Below are 6,436 nucleotides of genomic sequence, written 5' to 3'. Positions count from 1 at the left end.
GATCCAACAATGTTTGTGCCAGCGGCTTAAAAGTATCAAAGTTGGTTCCTTCTTGTACCCTACATGTGTTCCAGCCCATCCACTTGGGCAATTCTTCCACACCCCCGGTGCATCTGGTCGATTGATCCAAGCATTCCCGGAAAACCCCTTGCTTTGCATTTTCAGCTAATATCCTAGCGATTAATGCGCTTCACTTGGTCGTCGCCTCAAGTACTCTTCCTCAAACGCCGTGATAATTGCCTTGCACCAACGCTTCATAGATACATTTCTTTGTGGAATCTCCAATTTGTAAATACTCATCCGTTGAATCAGAAGAACAACCAGTTGCTAATTGTGCAACTGCAGCTAGTCCCTTTTGTAACCCATAAATTGCTTGCCGACCCAATCCATCCACCTTGTCTTTAAAGTAATCGTCGAATGATGCAACAAGATGCAACATATACATAAAAAGCTCTCTTGTCATCCTGTACCTTCGTCTAAACTTATGAGGAGGCCACCTACAAGGTGTTGTGAAGTAATCCCTCATTATCTTTTGTTTACTGAAATCACCACCATCTCTAAACGTGTACTCTCTGCCTGCCTGCATCCATCCACCGCGCTTTGTCTCAGTATCCACATCTTCAATTTCAATGGCTGCTTGAGTCATTAATGCCCCAAAGAAGGGATAATAACTGCAACCTCCTCCTCCTCCTTCCTCATCATATCATTATGCTCATCTCTTACTCTTTCCATGTAGTCATCTTGTTTACCGGGAAAAATACCGGTGAAAAACCGTAAGATAACTATTACTACTAGATCCTCCCCATAACCTTTGGTTATATGTAATTCTTTCTTCTCTAGACATTTTTTCCTATTTTTAGCTTGGTTGTGGGGAAGAAGATGGCTATGTTGTTTGTTTGATATAAAAGATAGAAGAGTAAAAGCGAAATATGAAAGGTAAGGTCACATATGATAAGGTCACATGTGATACTTTGATTTTGGTCCACTTACCAATTGACAACACATTTTATTAGATTTTTGTTCACTCTCCAAGTGACAACACATTGTATCCAAATGTCTATCCATGTACCCTCAATAATTCCAAATGGGCCACCATCCATAATTGCATTGTTTGGAATAGTAAAATGTGCGGGAGGAGGGCTTAAAACCGGGCCGGGATGTTACATTCCGTCTCGGTCCTAAAACCAGGCCGGGATGTTACATTCCGCCTCGGTATCCCCATACACTATTCTGTCGAACACTGTACCAACCAAACCACTGCAAAATGAGTGATATTCCAAACTAAAAATTTGTTTGTTTCAACAATGACAGAAAATGAGTGAAACAAATGTGAAACGAAATAAACGAATGTTCCATTTTGGAAACATCACTGAACTTATAAGTTTTAATTTTTTTTTTGCCATAACCTCATTTGTTTTATTGACATATTCATATAAAAACCTGCTAATATACTTTGAAAATAATAAAGAAGACAAACAACAATCATGAACAACACCCAAGTCTAACCACGAAACTTCGGTAAAAACTAACTTATAATTTCTTAAAAAAATTGGACATAACCTCCTTTGTTTAATGACATATTCATATCCAAAACTCATCAAAGAAAAACCTGCTAATCAAAAATTCATTACAAACAACAATCCCAAACGCCATAAGACAAGTAATGGCGCACAGTTATTACAAACTACAAAAAAATATCTACTGAGACCTCCTCCCCCTACGAGAAGGCCCGGTCGAAGAGCTCTCCCCCCTACGTCGTTGTCGCCTCTCTGGTTGAGCTTGAGCTTGAGGTACTCCACTTCCAGCATTCTCCAACTCTTGCACACGTCTCTAAAGCTGCAAAGTTCGATTACGTTCTTCTTGTAAGTACTCAAAACTGCGGCCGACGAGGGACTCCATGAAGGACTCACGCATGGCATAAGTGAGAGAGATGTAGTTAAGGAGCTCTGACCTTACTTCATCCTGTTTAACAAAACAAATGCAAGTTAGGGGTTATAGTGAATACTAATAATAACAAATCATAAATAAATTCAAATCATACTAATCTCGGCTAATGCTTTCAGATCTTGACAAAATCTGCTACCATCTGCGCATCTATCGGTGGAATAGGTATTCTCATATCTTGCCCCCGAGAAGTAATCATGCTCCAATGCCAAAGGTCATCATCATCAAATATCTGTGGAGTTCTTTCGCGGCATCTGAATATCATGAAACACCCCGGCTTTCATTGGATCGTGGCAAACTCCACTCCTCACCGGAAATGAATGTCGGGCCTCAATGCTCCGAAGTAACCCCTTCAAAATTGGTGCCCCGGTATAACGCACCTAGCAAGAGACCTCTCGACCAACCCTCTTCCAATATAAGTCATAGTCGCCCGTAAAACTGAAAGGCGATCGTCGGCCACTCATTTGGGTTTGCTCTATAGTGTGAAAGAACGGCGGGGAAGAATATCGGGTTCGTCATATCCATAGGTGGTGGGTAAAGGTATAACAATCTCTCGGATACTTGCCGCCAACATCCGGCCCCCAAGGTACCATCATCGATGGCCCGACCCTATAAGTATCATTCGGCCGGAGAAAGAAACCTTGCTCTATGACACATATATGATAGTCTACGGTACTCAGTGTTCTCTGGAACATCTGGAATATCCGCATAAGGGGTCTGAAAGATGAAGGACTCGGCCCAGGGTTGCCACTCAATTCGACTAGCTCCTAAAAGCTCAATCTGCTGACGAGTGTTATGAATATTATGCGATAGGTCCCCATACCCCCTCTGCCTACGATGAAGCCCCCATGCTTGAATACGTGGAATCAGGTCATGAGTCTCATCCTCTTCCAACCTCTTCAACACAGGATGCATCACACGAAAATGTTCGTACCACCAATACTGTCATCAATAGATAAAATACAATATCAATATATATATAAACATGTCAACATTAATAATTAGATAAATAAATGAAATGAAACAATAACTTAATAAATAAGACTTACCGGTATAATCCAAACAAAGCCGCTGGAAATTGCCTTTTAGCGGCTTTCGTCTCAACTCACTAGGTCTAGCCAGCGGTAAAAGTATGCTAAGATGGATTGACCCGACCATAATCCCACATCCTCTCTACGTCGAGACAAATGGCCATCCACCCGATCGTAAATAACTATCGGCATATCCAAATAATACCGCACCAACAAAGTAGAAGAGGAAGGCACGTACATACTTTCGTGGATCGACTCCTCACCAATATGATAGTCTTTAGGCTTCTCCTTGAGTCTATTCAAATATCTCACCGTAAACCAACTCATATTTATAGCTCCTCCCTTAAACTGCTTTCGGCCGATAATCTCAAAAACTTCGTCTTGCTCATCATCTTCAACCAAATCAAAACATTCAAAGAAACTCATCACCGTGTAGTAAAACCTCTAAAGTTTCATCAAAAGGAACGACATCTCCATAACCAATTGGGATACCCGTGAGCATTGTGAAATCAAGAGGGTAATCCCAAGCTCACCCCATGGGAAATGAAATGTGTGGGTAGTTGGCCACCACCGCTCAACTATCCCAAACAACAACGCTGATCATTTTGTCCCAAATTACAATTAAAAAACTCCCAAATGGTGTGGCGGATATAATATCGGGTAATGCGTGATAAAATTAGGATCCGTTTTTGATTTCATACAACGCCACCACGACACAACATTTGAAAGTGCACAACGCACTTTCCATAAGTGTACTTCCTACATTCAACAAACACGCTAATAATGATAAAATTCAAACTAAAATAAACTAATATAAACTAATACAAATTCAAACTAAAATAATAATGACAAATTCAAACTAAAATAAACTAATATAAACTAATACAAATTCAAACTAAAATAATAATGACAAATTCAAACTAAAATAAACTAATATAAACTAATACAAATTCAAACTAAAATAATACGACAAATTCAAACTAAAATAAACTAATATAAACTAATACAAATTCAAACTAAAATAAACTAATATAAACTAATACAAATTCAAACTAAAATAATACGACAAATTCAAACTAAAATAAACTAATATAAACTAATACAAATTCAAACTAAAATAATACAAAATTCAAACTAAAATAAACTAATATAAACTAATACAAATTCAAACTAAAATAATAATGACAAATTCAAACTAAAATAAACTAATATAAACTAATACAAATTCAAACTAAAATAATACGACAAATTCAAACTAAAATAAACTAATATAAACTAATACAAATTCAAACTAAAATAATACGACAAATTCAAACAACAACAAACTTGATATAAACTAACATAAATAATAATAATTAACTTAAAAAAAAAATCAAAAACTTACTTGAGATTCCGCCACTCGATTTGCTACGTGTCGGACCGATGTTGACGCTAATGGTGGGTGGTCCTCGATTTCACAACGCGGTGGAAAATTAAACCCAAGTTCAATTTCGTCCTCCTCGCCCACATTACGCGTTCTCGACGACGATCCTTTTTGCCCCTTTTTTTTGGAAATTTTGACATTTCAAACCATCGGAATGCTCTTGATGTGGTGAGGTTGGTGGGGATGGGTTGGGGATGGAGAAGTCATTATGAATGGAAATTTGTGTTCAAAGGTTGTGAATGGAGGCTACAAAATCGAATTTTGGCTGGAAATGAAGTGAAAATGGAGCCCGTTCAAGCGTCATTTGGTATTGAGCCATCGACGGGGATGTTACATCACGTCTCGTTATAAAATATCAGACGGGATGTTACATTCCGTCTCGTATAAAAAAAACTCCAGACGGAATCTAACATCCCGTCCCGAGATGTTTTTTATCACCTTTGCATTACCGCACTTCACCTTGTTTATCACCGGGTTGGTGATAGAGGGGGTGAAAAGTGAGGAGGTGGCGGTGATAGAGGGGGTGAAAGTTATGACTTGCATTGCAAATGCTCTAAGGTCATAATCTGTAGGCCCGTTACGCAGGTCAAAAGCCATGTGATTCCATCCGTCTTAGTTTCACAAATTAAAAAGTTAGAGTACGCGCCACACAAGTGTCCACCACTTTCAATAACATTTATGTCTTATATACTGATTCAACAAATTAAAATACTGATTCGTAAATTAAAGGTATATTTTTTTTTGGTAACCAAAATTAAAGGTATACAGATTAGGGGTGGGAATTTGGCCCTAACGACCCTAATCCGGCCCTGGCCGAATTTAATTCTAAGCCCTATAAAACCCTCACGAGTTTAGAGGTTTGGGCCGCCCGAACCTAATGCCTTCTAGGGCAGGGCTAGGGCTAAGATTCTAAAATATAGGCCCGATCCTAATTCAGCCCTCATTAGCCCGACCCTAACCAAGCCCTAACCGGCCCTGTTTCACATTTTCACTATAAATACACATACCATAATTGTCCAACTCTTTGTTAAATATTTTCAATTAAAATAACATTATCCTTTGTAATTTATCACTTACACCCAAGAGTACTTCCAATAACTTGTCTTATATAACAAAAACTTGTCAACTTAACAGCCATGAAGAACAATGAGCATTAGCCTAATAAAAAATAAGACTTTATTCCTTTGATCATCAAGTCAAAGTCCATAACTTATTATTCTCAATTTCTTTTCTCACTTATTTCTTATAAATTATATTTTTATTTACATCCAAGCCAAGTCTAAAACTAAAGATTTCCTTCCACACCATTAAAGCAAAATACAGAGCAGACATTTGTAACATAGAAACCAAAAAACAACCTTTGTCAGAAAAATGACATTTGTAATCTCAAACCTTTCTCCATCACTTGTTCAAAAGCCAATATTTTCATTTCCATATACAAAGCTTGGATCACTTTTAAATTAGAAGAAAGGTAATATTATATTTGTTTGAATCTATTATAGAAATAATTTATGATATTACAAATAGTTTAACAACTTCCATGACCCTTAACCAAAACTATTATGTTTCTTCTTTATATCTATTACTTCTTCTTTTAAAATGATAATATAATTATTTGTCTATGTATTTCAATTTAAAATGTAATTTTAGTGAGGTTTGAGTACAAGGAAGAACAAATTCCGAACTCTCGATGTACTTCAGTTCATTAGATTGTGGATGTGCATTTTAAATTTTTGGACTTATACAAGATTATTACTAGATTGGTTGGACTTTGAGTTTGTAGATTATTGTACATTTTTGTAATATAAATGAGTTTTAAAACTGATGTAGTAAAAAAAAAGAAAATATATAGGCCCGGCCCTAAAGCCTTTAAAGAGGGCTTAGGGTAGGGTAAGGGCTTGAGGTTTAGACTTGTGACCCGGCCCTAATATTTGAAGGGCTTTAAATGTTTAGGGCCGGGCTAGCCCGACCCGGCCCATTGCCCACCCCTAATATAGATGCATGCATAAATACAATGATAAATATGTAACCTCACTCT

This window comes from Coptis chinensis, chromosome 3, assembly GCF_015680905.1.
Source record: "Coptis chinensis isolate HL-2020 chromosome 3, ASM1568090v1, whole genome shotgun sequence".
In the NCBI taxonomy this organism is placed as follows: domain Eukaryota; kingdom Viridiplantae; phylum Streptophyta; class Magnoliopsida; order Ranunculales; family Ranunculaceae; genus Coptis; species Coptis chinensis.
This window is presented reverse-complemented; position numbering follows the sequence as displayed.